The 13,435-nt window shown below is 43.3% G+C and overlaps 1 pseudogene; it reads left to right on the top strand.

Annotated features, from left to right (window-relative positions):
- Nucleotides 1-9,673: 9,673 nt before the first annotated feature.
- Nucleotides 9,674-12,741, top strand: LOC132894686 (sorting nexin-25-like; annotated as a pseudogene).
- Nucleotides 12,742-13,435: the final 694 nt, after the last annotated feature.

Here is a 13,435-nt window from a genome sequence, read left to right as displayed (position 1 = left end):
TTTATCAGGAGAGCAGCTTATTTATCTTTATGGAGACATGGCTAACACACCTTGTACCGGATGCTAACATGGACCTGCGGGGATTCACTGCTATGAGAGCTGACAGAGACACTAAAGCATGCGGGAAAGGCAAAGGTGGGGGACTCATCATTTACGTGAACAACCGCTGGTGTAACCCAGGACATATCTCCGTAAAGACAGTTTTATGTTGCCCGGACTTGGAGCTGCTAGCTGTTAGCCTGTGGCCATATTATCTGCCGAGGGAGTTCAGTCACGTGATCACCATCTGTGTTTATATCCCTCTGAGGGCAGAGGCAGCCACTGCATGTGAGAGGATTCACTCTGTCACAGCAAGGCTGCAGACACAGCACCCTGAGGCATTTATGATAATTTCTGGGGACTTTAATCACGCTACTTTGGACTCTACTTTGGCTGCTTTTTACCAGGTTGTGGACTGTCCAACAAGGAACAACAGGACAATTGACTTGCTGTATGCTAATGTGAGGGATGCATACAAAGTCACACCCCTCCCCCCACTAGGGAAGTCTGACCATAACCTGGTTCATTTACAGCCGAAGTACACCCCCCTGGTTCAAAGGCAGTCTGCAACAACTAGATCCATCAGGAGGTGGTCCCCTGAAATGGAAGATGCCCTCAGAGACTGCTATGACATCATGGACTGGGATGTGCTGCTTAGCCTACACTGTGAGGACATAGAGGGGCTGACACACTGTCTGATATATTATCTCAACTTCTGTGCAGACGTGGTTTCCCCCGCTAAGACTGTACGGTGTTACCCTAATAACAAGCCATGGGTAACACAGGAAGTGAAAGCTGTCCTCAACAGGAAGAAGGCCGCCTTCAGGAGCAGGGACAGGGAGGTGATGAAAGCAGCACAGCAGGAGGTAAACGCCGCATGAGGGAAGCTAAGGACAGCTACAGGAGAAAGGTGGAGCAGAAGCTGAAGGAGAACAGCATGAGGGAAGTCTGGGAAGGTGTGAAAACCATCACAATACAAAGACCAGAGTCGTTGAGGGGACAGTGGAGAGGGCGAACGAGTTGAATGACTTCTTCAATCAGTTCAACCAGCCCACGTTCCCCCCACCCTCCTCCTCACTGCAGCCATCTCTCCTTCTTCCCTCAACACACCTCCCCCCAGTCATCACAGCAGTCCCCTCCTCCCCCTCCTCAACACAGACTCCTCCATGCATTACTGCAGACCAGGTCAGAGGTCAACTGAGGAAGCTTCACCCCAGGAAAGCAGCAGGCCCGGACAAGGTGTGTCCCCGACTACTGAAGACCTGCGCTGCTGAACTGGGTGAACCACTCCAACGCATCTTCAACCTCAGCCTGCAGCTGGGGAGAGTGCCCACCCTCTGGAAGACATCATGCATCATTCCAGTTCCCAAAAAGAATCAGCCCAGCGAGCTGAACGACTTCCGACTGCTGGCACTCACTTCACATCTGATGAAGATGTTGGAGCAGCTCTTCCTCAGCCTCCTCAGACCCCAGGTACAACATGCCCAGGACTGTCTGTAGTTTGTGTACCGGGCAGGTGTTGGTGTGGAAGATGCCATCCTCTACCTGCTACACCGAGCCCACTCGCATCTGGATAAGGGAAATGGCACAGTAAGAATCCTCTTCTTGGACTTCTTGAGTGCCTTCAACACCATCCAGCCCCTTTTGCTTCAGGACAAACTGAACAGGATGCGAGTGGACCCCTGCCTGATTACCTGGATCTCCAGCTACCTCACCGACAGGCCGCAGTACATCAGGCTGAAGGACATCATGTCTGACACTGTGATTAGCAGCACTGGAGCACCCCAGGGCATGGTGCTGGCCCCTCTTCTCTTCACCCTGTACTTCTGCTGCAACTCGGAGCTGTGTCACATTCAGAAGTTCACTGATGACACAGCCGTCGTTGGGTGCATCAGTGACAACAGAGAGGAGGAGTATAGGAGCCTGGTGAGGGACTTTGCTGTGTGGTGCAACAGAAACCATCTGCAGCTCAACACCTCAAGGACCAAGGAGCTGGTCATTGACTTTGGGAGGTCCAGACCAAGGTCACAACCAGTTCTGATAGAGGGAGTTGAGGTGGAGGCTGTGGATTCCTACAAGTACCTCGGGCTGTGGCTGGACAGCAAGCTGGACTGGACTTGCAACACCAATCACTTATACAGGAAGGGACAGAGCAGGCTATACTTCCTTAGGAGGCTGCGGTCCTTTAACATTTGCAGGAAACTCCTGTGGATGTTCTATCAGTCTGTGGTCACCAGTGTCCTGTTTTATGCCGTGGTGTGCTGGGGGGGCAGCACATCCAAGAAGGACACATCCAGGCTGGACAAACTGATCAGGCGGGCCGGCTCTGTGGTCGGCATGAAGCTGGACTCTCTGGTGACGGTGGCAGAGAAGAGGTCTATGGACAAACTATTGAACATCATGGACGATGCCAGTCACCCTCTGCACACCGTCATCAGCAACCAGAGGAGCCTGTTCAGTGACAGAATGCTCCTTCCCAAGTGCAGGACGAACAGACTTAAAAACCCCTTTGTCCCTCATGCCAACTCCTCTCTGGGGGGGAGGAGGGGTAACAAGAGGACAGAGGATGGGAAGGAGCAGTAGCCTAGCCTAACAATAAGCAATACTGGACAATGTGCAATATAATGTGCAATATCTCTCCTGCTGGCCCCTTCCCCCCCATCTTCCCCATATCTTATTCTTTTTATATTTGTATATGTAAATACTTAATTTAATTTAATTTATCTAGAATTTTTTTCTCTATTTTCTATTCTCTGTTTATCCTGTAATGATGCTGCTGGAATCTTAATTTCCCTGAGGGAACCCACCCAAAGGGATCAATAAAGTTCTATCTAATCTAATCTAATCTAATCTAATCTAATCTAATCTAATCTAAATCTAATCTAGTAGGTACCATTTTTATGATGGTCTTTGGTATGACCCGACTGATCGAGAGGCAGACACACTAACCACTAGGCCAGCTTGTCGTCACTCTACTTTGGTGGTGCAAAGATATTGTATGAGGCCAAGATTCTCATCTGATCACCAGAGCCATTGCTTCATGGTAGGTAGAGTGAATGATCTTGTCTTTAGTACGAAATCTTTACTCAACATGGTGGTTCTTTGATTATGTCAACAAATAAGACAGACAGCTGAATCCGCCAAAGCGTGATATCATACAGATCACTACAGAATTGTCCTGGCAGAATACTTATAGTTCAATGCCATTCATCCCCAGACATCATCTGATGAATAGTTCCTGCGCTACATCATTAAACAGTCGCCATCCATCACAATGCTGCCTAGTTCATGTCACTTGAGTGAATTATACCCCTTTTCCACCAAATCAGTTCCAGGGCTGGTTCGGGGCCAGTGCTGGTGCTGGTTCACAACTCGTTCAACTTGCGAGCCAGCTGAGAACCAGTTTGCTTCTCCATCGCTCGCGGTGCTAAGGGAAGCCACGTCATTACGTCGCTGTATACGTCAGTTGTCATTGTATACATCAGTTATGTCACTGTATACGTCAGTTATGTCGCTACGTTTGCATAAACCTTGGCGCAAATATAGAAGCAAAAACAACACGGAAGAAGCAGCAGCAACAACAACAATAATAATGGATGACTTCGCGTTTGTACAGCTGCTGCTTCTCGTTGCTTAAAAATGGCGATCTTTCGCGGTCTTGTTATTGTTGTTGGTCTTAACAACTCCGCCCCCCCACTGACATAAGTGGTTCTTTCCTCTGGCCCAGCAGAGAGTTGGTGCTAGCCTGGAACCATTTTTTCTGGCCCCAGAGCCAGTTCTTTGCCAGTGGAAACAGAAAACCCAGTTACAAATTAAGCACTGGCCCCGAACCAGCCCTGGAACTGCTTTGGTGGAAAAGGGGCATCAGTGAGCTAGCTTGTCATGATCTGACCCGGACTTCCACTCTGGAGATTTACTATCTCCCAGTTCAGCGCAATCCGGATCCGGGATGGGACTTCCATCTTGCCGGCATTCACTTCCTGGTCTGCTCTGCTGTGTATAAATAGGCCGTTTTCAGAAGGGGACTTTGCCAGAACGTCTTGTCTGTTTCTCATGTTGGCTCTGTGCCATTTTTTGCTTCCTGGATTTTTGCTTTCTGGTTTGCCTAGTCTTAGCCACAGTTTTTTGCACTCATGTTTTGTCAGTTTTTCATGTTTTTTGCACTACGTTTTTGTCTCCAGTTTTTGTCAGAACTATTTTTCATGTTTTTTCATATTAGCACTTTGTCTTTATCTACCTTGTTGTTGTCTGGATTATTTTTGCTAATTTTGTTCATTGACTCTTTTTGGACTTTAATTAAATCATTTTTTATTCATTGGATTTTCTGGTTTGTGTTCTGCTCTTGGATCCTAACTCTCCACATCTCGCCACCCATAACATAGCTAACATCCATCCAGTGTCAGACTGAGAAACTTCCAATGTAGTTTGTGTGAAGGGTTGAAATGTATGTTCAAATGAGATCCAAATATATTTTATTTTCATTGTAAGATTATCCTAGCAGAAGCCGCTAACGTTTGTGTATAAATATCAGTTGAACCTGTGTTTACTTTCTTCACTGACAGACGAAAATGAAGACTGCATCAGTCAAAGGTCAGCTTTGGATTAAAGGAAGGGATGAGATACAGGACAAGGTGATGGAGATGAGAGGAAGAGCAGGTACTGCACACCGTGCCCAGGATATGATTAGCGTTACGTCCCTTTGCTGTGAATGCTCAATTTAACAACGCAAGCTTAGCTTAATTATAGTGTCATAATATAGTATTTTTGTATAAATGTTATTCTATAAAATGCACTTCGGTTATGTTCTCTTTGAGACACATTTCTATAATTTTGTTTCTCCAGGACCATGGTGCTACATTAAACATCACAGGACTACAAGCTACAGTATAACAAAGTACAACAAGTGCAACACTGCAGACAATAAATGACACCAACAACATAAAGTGTAGAGTTGAGTGTGCATATTGAGGTAATATATGAAAATGGAATAAATAAATTGTCCATTGCACAAATACTGCGGTGTGAGTGGTGTGTTCAACAGTCCGTGAGAATCAGTCCAGTCCCTCAGGGTTGAGAAGTCTGCTGGCATGTGGAAAGAAACTGTGACAGAGTCTGGCTGTGAAGGCCTGAATGCTTTGGTACCTTTTACCAGATGGCAGGAGGGTCAAGAGATTGTGTGAGGGGTGTGTGGGGTCAGCCACGATGCTGGTGGCTTTCCGGATGCAGCGTGTGGTGTACCAGATGAGTACCAAAGAATTTGGTGCTGCTGACATTCTCCATGAGTGAGCCATCGATGTACAGCAGAGAGTGGTCACTCCATGTTCTTCTGAAGTCACCAAGCATCTCTTTTGTTTTGTCCACGTGCAGAGACAGGTTGTTGACTATGCACCAGTCTGATAGCCGTTGCACCTCCTCTCTGTATGCTGACTCGTCGTTCTTACTGATGAGACCCACCACAGTTGTATCATCAGCAAACTTGATGATGTGGTTTGAGCTGTGAGGTGCTGCACAGTCATGAGTCATCATGCCCTGAACTCCCACAGACAGACTCCAGTTTTTGGATTTCAGTATTTCTAAAACTCTGCATACAGTCATGTGTGTAGTCACTGATATAGTGAAGTTTTCTTAAAGCAAAGAGATGTCTATTTAACATTTCTGGAAGGAGTCTCCAGTGTCAGCACTTTATAACAGTCAGCGGTGAAGCTGTAACTTTAGGTTTTCAGACACAGAGGAGTTTACACTTAGCAGTTTCTTGCTAGCATGACAAACTGTGTGTGTGTGTGTTTTAATTATATTAACTTCAAGGGAAAGTGAAATGAAAGGCTGGTGAGGGAACATTTACCAAAACCCTATATCCCAGCGAGCTCAACTATAAACTTCAGAAACTGGAATTCCGCTTGCTGCCACACGTCTCTTACAGAAAGGTCATTCAGTGAAATATCGACTTAATAATTCCATCTGCATAAATCATATGAAGAATGACGCGTCAATTTATGTTTCTTGTCCATATTGGACATTCATGCAGTTCTACCAGGACATTGATGGAATAATGAATTTGATCATATTCAGGGACAAAGTTTTATTCACATCTCTGAATGTATCTAAGCTTTACAGAGTGTGTGATGCATAGTCGACTTTGAACAAATAGGAAAATCATATTTTAACCTTAAGACTAAGTCTAAGGAGTAAACATACAGTAATTAGACATACAGATATGTGTTGTGTAATATGGATTATTCTTATACAAGAGCTTCAAAAAGTGTAAAGGCTGATCAACATTGCTGAGCCTTAAATGAAAATAAAATGTATCGGCACTCATCACAGAAAGCACCTGAACTTGAAGATCAATGTCAATTTGATGAGGAAACCCTGAGGCAATGGATCGATACCTCGAGCTCTGTACTGTGAAAAAGAGTCTATGCCCTGATTAAAGTCAAGTGCGATGGGATTTGGATCAGTACCTTCAAATTGCAATCTCAAACCAGCTGAACATACATTTAATAGCAGGTTACTGTGTAAAGTTATGAGTCAAGATGTAAAGTTGTAGGTCAGGGTGTAAAGTCACAAGTGAAGTTGTAAAGTCATGAGCCAGGGTATGAAATTTTAAGTTATTGTCAAAGTCATAAGTCAAGTGTAAAGTTGTGAGTCCAAAATTTTCACTCTTTACACTATAAATCAGCATAAAATTAAAGTCTTAAACCAGGATGCAAATGTGTAAAGTTTACACTCTAAATATCCATAAAGTTCACAGTGTTAATTACAGTTAAGTTTACAGTGTAAATCACCATAAATTTCACACTGTAAATCATCTGAAAGTGTAAAAATTTAAGTGTACAATAATATCACCATATTAACATATATCACCATAATAAAGTGTACTTTGTTTACACTGTAAAATAGTATAAGTTTAAACATTAAATTAACATAAAGGTCACAATATAAAAGTCACCTTAAAATTTACATTGTTTACACTGTAAATCACAAAGTTTATACTGTTTACACTGTTGATAATAGTCCAAATAATATTTGTGGATTGTTAATAGCCAAAATATTTAAACTGTTTATTAGATGTTAATATCTCATCTCATCTCATCTCATTATCTCTAGCCGCTTTATCCTGTTCTACAGGGTCGCAGGCGAGCTGGAGCCTATCCCAGCTGACTACGGGCGAAAGGCGGGGCACACCCTGGACAAGTCGCCAGGTCATCACAGGGCCGACACATAGACACAGACAACCATTCACACTCACATTCACACCTACGCTCAATTTAGAGTCACCAGTTAACCTAACCTGCATGTCTTTGGACTGTGGGGGAAACCGGAGCACCCGGAGGAAACCCACGCAGACACGGGGAGAACATGCAAACTCCACACAGAAAGGCCCTCGCTGGCCCCGGGGCTCGAACCCAGGACCTTCTTGCTGTGAGGCAACAGCGCTAACCACTACACCACCGTGCCGCCAGATGTTAATATAATAAATTTAAATAAAGTTTATAACACTTACACTGTAAATCCTTATGTTTACACTCTAAATCACAGTAAATTTATTTACAATAAACTACAGTAAACCATAAATCATTGTACATTGTAGACTGTTAATCAACAAAGTTTACACTAAATCACTGTACAGTTTGCACAGGATGTCAGAGTAGTTTAAACTGTAAATTTTAAACTAAATCATTGTGAATTCTACACTGTAAATCACAGAAAAGTTTAGTCATTGTAAATTTTACATTAATTTTCTGTAAATGTTCACTAAATAACTGCACAATTTACAAAGCAAGTCAGAGTAAAGTTTACACTGTAAATCACTGTAAAGTATACACTAAATAACTAGTTTATACATCAAGTCACAGTAAAGCTTACACCATAAATCCCAAGAAATTCTAGACTGTTAAACCTGATAAAGTTTACAGTAAATCATCAGAATATTTAGACTGTAAATCACTGTACATCTCATCACGTGTAATGAGTCATATTATTATTGGATAATTTTTACACTAGTCAAGCATTTCCTTGGACAGCGACTTTTGCTTTCACGAGGCATTATCTTTTTTAAATAAGACTGCTGGTGCTGTGTCAGTTTTTTGGCTCCTTCAGCCATCTCTGTCAGGAGGTTTTTGCTTATGGAGCTGTATTGTGCTGTCCTCATCCAGTAATGCACCGCAAGCTTCCATTACAGTGGAGAGGCATATTTCATTTTACTCTCCCATTTGTTGATAAATGGATGATATTGATGCTATAAATTCAAACAGAAAGCTTTAATAAGCAGAGATGACGTATTTGATCCCTGACCTGTAGTATGGAAAGTAAACTCTGTACTTAAGGCAACAGATTTTAAGGTTCCTGGTCACTAAGCACTCACACTGTGCCCTTCGCTGTGTCACATATTTCCCATCTCACACCATCTCCTTATGCCACAGACTATTTATAAATGGGAAAGTGTTCTTTGAGCAATGTCACTCGCATTTTGTCTCCACACATCTCAGCATGAAAGTATCAGTGTATGAAAATGATCAAAGTTAAAATTATATCTCTCATAAACTCTTGTCCAAAAACAGTGTTGTTACAGAATGAAAGCAGTCTCTCACCTTTGACCTTAGAAGCTGTAATACTGTCGTGACTCTCTGAGGCAGCTTGTAATGTCTCCGCCTCTGTATACAAATCAATTTTAATTATCTCACTTGTCAAAATGGCTTCCATCCATTCTCAGTATTTACACCACTGCGCTGCTGGATTCTGGACTCTGATTGGTCAGAAGGTGTTGATCAGTTTATCAATCACAGCAGCTCTGGCAGTATTGCAGCTACTTATAATGAATGTCCTTGTTCTTAAATGTTATCATTTCCATAGTAACGGCTCATTCACAGGTAGACACAAGCTGTGAAGGGGCAGTGCGATTGTTACTGTACAGCAGAGCCTGTTACGACCCCCTGTGCCCCCTTCAGGTTCTTCCCTGTCAGTGCATGGGCAGGGCCGGGCCTGGTTAAGCTGATTAATATATTGAGTGCACCTGTACCTGGGTTGTGGCTATAAAAGCGGTTTTCCTCTCGCTCTCTCTGGGGGGCATTTTTAAGTACTTTGTTTGATTTTCCTTTCACACTGGCACTTTGCTTACTTTCTCCCTTTCTCTCCCCCCACCTGTTTATCTCACTATCTCTTTTTAAAGATCAAGCAAGCTTTTGCCCTTCTGTTCCGCAAGAGGTTTCTATCCTCCCCGAGCTCGCTTTAGGACACCTGTGTTACACGTTGACAGGTGTACTGCCCCAGTCAAATTCCCCACTTGCCACTGTCCCTGTATCAGGTCGCCGCCCCAAACAAGAGTGCCCCCAGTGTTTAGCCGGGGAGGGCTTGGAAGCCAGAAGCAAGAGCCTGCTCAAGGGCTCATGGCAGGTGGGGAGTTTGACTGGAGCGGTACACCTGTCAAAGCATAATGCAGGTGTACCTGCTTTGGTGGATGAAAGAGCTGTACATTTTCTTTGGGGTTTCAGTGTTGAGTAGAAGTCCAAGCTGTACGGAGCTCTTTCATCCACCAAAGCAGGTACAAGGTGGCTAATGAATGAAAGCTGGGCGAACTTGAGGGGTATAAAATCTGTCCTGTTTGCACCTGTGAGGCCATGTCATTTCCAACAGCATGCATGTTAATGGCAGCAGCAGTGGCGATGCCCCCATGCCCAGACCCTCATGCCGCCTCCTGCCCGAGATCACTCTGGGCATCGCGGTGGCTACGGTGCTCTTTCAGTCTGGCTACGGATGACTCACTGTCACCTCATTTTTCCTCAAGCTCTTTATTTACATCTCTTTCGCTCTGTGCTGCTTCCTGTTGGGCAGTTTGGGCCCAATTATCAAGAGTCCACCCAAGATCATCCCATTTGATCTCTCCAAGAGGCAGTCGCACAAGCTGCAAGATTTATTCAACAGATTAATGAGATGGTTTTCAGTACTGCTTCTAGACTCGGCACAGACCAGACAAATAGTGGTGTCACACAATGTGGACAAAGACTTAAAAGAGGTGTTTGACTACAGTTATACAAATTGCATCCTGTAATGGTATGTTCCTCTGAGTCGAGATGAGGGCCAGCTGTATCAGATGCTGGCTGAAGATTTCTGGGAAGTGATAAAACAGCTGAGGACTCACCTGTCTGAGGTGGATGTGGTTAATGTAGTATGTAACAGCATGGTTAAGAACCTCCATGCCCATTTCTGTGACCTCAAGGCCTCCAACACCAGGCAGGAAGAGTTCCTCAGGGCCTTCCAGCTTTATCCATGTCTGTGCAGTCCCAAGGAGGAGATGCATTTCCTGTGCTGCTCTTCACGCCTACTACCACCTTGCTTTCTGCCTTTGCATAACGCTCGCTCCTGCAGTCTCCAGCTCATCCTGGTTGAGATTATAGCCACTAAAGTGTTAAAACCATTAGCGGACGTGTTAAGTGATCCAGACTACATTAATCAAATGTTGTTGGCTCAGCTGGAACATCGGGAGCAAGTGAACAAGCATCATAAGAAAGCATACACATATGCACTATCCTATGAAGAGTTTATCAAACTCATCAGTAGTAGCTCTGACATCGACTTCCTCGAACAGCTCAGGTATCAAGTCAAGTCAAGTTTATTTGTATCGTGCTTTTAACAATAGACATTGTCACAAAGCAGTTTTACAGAATTTGAATGACTTTAAACATGAGCTAATTTTATCCCTAATCTATCCCCAATGAGCAAGCCTATGGCAATGGTGGCAAGGAAAAACTCCCTCAGACAACATGAGGAAGAAACCTCGAGAGGAACCAGACTCAAAAGGGAACCCATCCTCATTTGGGTGACAACAGACAACATGACTATAACATTAACAGTTTTAACATTAATTCAGTTTCGTTGATGTTATAAATCTTCATTTATCAGGTATGAGATATTTGTGGAGATTATTTAGGCTACCACTATCAGCAGCATGCCCCAGCTCAAGAAACAGAAAGACAGTAAAGGGAAGGAGATGGCTGCTATGAAGGCAGACTTGCTACGACCTAGGAATATAAAATGCTATATTAACCAGCTCATAGTGGCTAAGCAGCAGTATGAGAAGAGAATCCGGCTACTGGGGGGTCCCAACTATGAACAGCAGGAAGACAGGAATCAAGACGAGAGAGATGGGCCTCAGTGTCAGAAGATACTTCAGTTTGAGGAGATCAAGTCTAATGCTGTGTTCCGGGAGCATTTCCGTGTTTATATGGAGCATGTGGATAAGAGAGCCCTGATCAGTGTTTGGGAGCTGGTAGAGATGCTCAAAAGTGCCAACAAGAGTGAGGTGCCACAGCTGGTAGATGAAATTTACCAGAACTTCTTTGTCGAGAGTTGGGAAATCCCAGTGGAGAAAGCTCTGTATAAGGAGATCCAGCAGACTCTGGTGAGGAACAAAAGCATGGATGTCTTTCACAAGATCCAGAGTGACGTCTATGAGACAATGAAGGAGCGATATTACCCCTCTTTCCTAGTGAGCGACCAGTATGAGCGCCTTATCAAGCAGGAGGAGCAAAGAACCAGCTCACAGTCCAGCAGTGAAAGAAAAAGAGATAGTGAGATAAACAGGTGGGGGGAGAGAAAGGGAGAAAGGAAGCAAAGTGCCAGTGTGAAAGTAAAATCAAACTAGGTGCCTAAAAATGCCCCTCCCCCAGAGAGACAGAGGAAAACCCCTTTTATAGCCACACCCCAGGTACAGGTGCACTCAATATATTAATCAGCTTTACCAGGCCCAGCCCTGCCCATGCACTGACAGGGAAGGAGCTGAAGGGGTCACAAGGGGTCGTAACAGCTCCTGTTACCATTGTGAAGTTGTTTATTTTCCTAAAACAGCATGTTCAAAAGTGTTTTTATTCTTCTTACAGTGCAGCAATTTAGCAATGATTGCAATTTTTATTCATTAAAGAGTAATATGTTGTACTTTTTATCCATTTATAGTTATGCTATAAGGACAAAGGTATGTGGATATCTGATCTGATCTGATCTGATCTGATATGTGGGCCTTGCTTAAACTGCTGCACAATGTTGGAAAATTTAAAGTGACAGCTTTACTTCTGACTGTTATAAAGCATTGACACTGGAGACTCCTTCCATAATGTTACATAAACACATTTCTCCTGACAGAAAACAATCAGTTCACATGGAGCACCCACTGTACACGCCCTTTTAAATGAGCTGTTGCTACAGAAACAATAATGTATCAGAGCATTAATATAAACCTGGACTACTGGCAGAGCTGCTGTTAGAGAGAATTAATCAACACCTTCTGACCAATTAGAGTCCAGAACTCAGCAGCAGTGTGAAATAATTAAATATCATTAATTCAGACATTACTTTAGTAGCCTTTGATTATTATTATTATTATTATTATTATTATTATTATTATTGGTGTTCACAGTGATAAGGCTGGGACATCCCACATAATGACCTCTGTTCTCTCTTATCTTTCGTCTATTCACACACACTTCCTTCAAGCAGTACACACAGTAAACAGGCGGTATTTCTGAAGCTGAAGAGATGAAAAGTGCAGAGAGAAATTTATTAAAGAACAATGAGACTATTAAAAGTGTTAGTGAGCGCAGACGTTCTTTAATCTCCTTCTTTCTCTTTCTTTCTGTTTTTCTCTCTCTCTGTCGATCTCTCGCTCTTTCATCCTCTCTTACTCACTCCCACACAGATCCAAGTGCATGAACACACACCATCACAGGTAATTGCACCACTTGATCTTAGGTCCCCATTATCAGGTGGGAGAAAAGTGTGTGTGTGTGTGTGTGTGTGTGTGTGTGTGTGTGTGTGTGTGTGTGTGAGAGAGAGAGAGAGAGAGAGAGAGAGAGAGAGAGAGAGAAATGCTGTATTTTCTTTGTTCCAGCCTTTAAATTGCAGCAGATAAAAAGAAAGGCGTTGTGCTGGACGTGTCAATGTTCCCTGTTAAAATCAGGAGTTATTAGAGAGAGCAGTTATTAGAGAGAGAGGAGGTGACACAAAATTTATGCATAATTGCAGTGATTTTAAACGCTCAAAAGCTTTCTTGGAATATCGGACATATTACAGATAAATGGTGTTTCCACTGGCTAATGGGCACAAGTTACATCAGCATTTATGTGAGGAAAAGTTCCTGGTGTTCAGAGTCGGGTTACGCAGCTGCTTCCAGCTCCACATTCAGATTATTAACATCACCTACATGGGGTTCACACCTCCAAGGTTGCCAGATTTGAACACAAATAGTCACCTTTAAATTAAAAAAGAGTAAAATAAACCAATAATATTATGATAAATTAGTGAGAAGATTTTGCAAGTATTGAAATAAATCTATCAGGAGTCTTGTATCTCACTACATGAATCGTCCTCACTTTAATTATCTCAATCACTGGTTTAATTTAACAAA

Source organism: Neoarius graeffei, chromosome 11, assembly GCF_027579695.1.
Source record: "Neoarius graeffei isolate fNeoGra1 chromosome 11, fNeoGra1.pri, whole genome shotgun sequence".
Classification (NCBI taxonomy): Eukaryota; Metazoa; Chordata; class Actinopteri; order Siluriformes; family Ariidae; genus Neoarius; species Neoarius graeffei.
The sequence above is the reverse complement of the archived record's forward strand: the minus strand, read 5'-3'. Positions and strand labels throughout refer to the sequence as shown.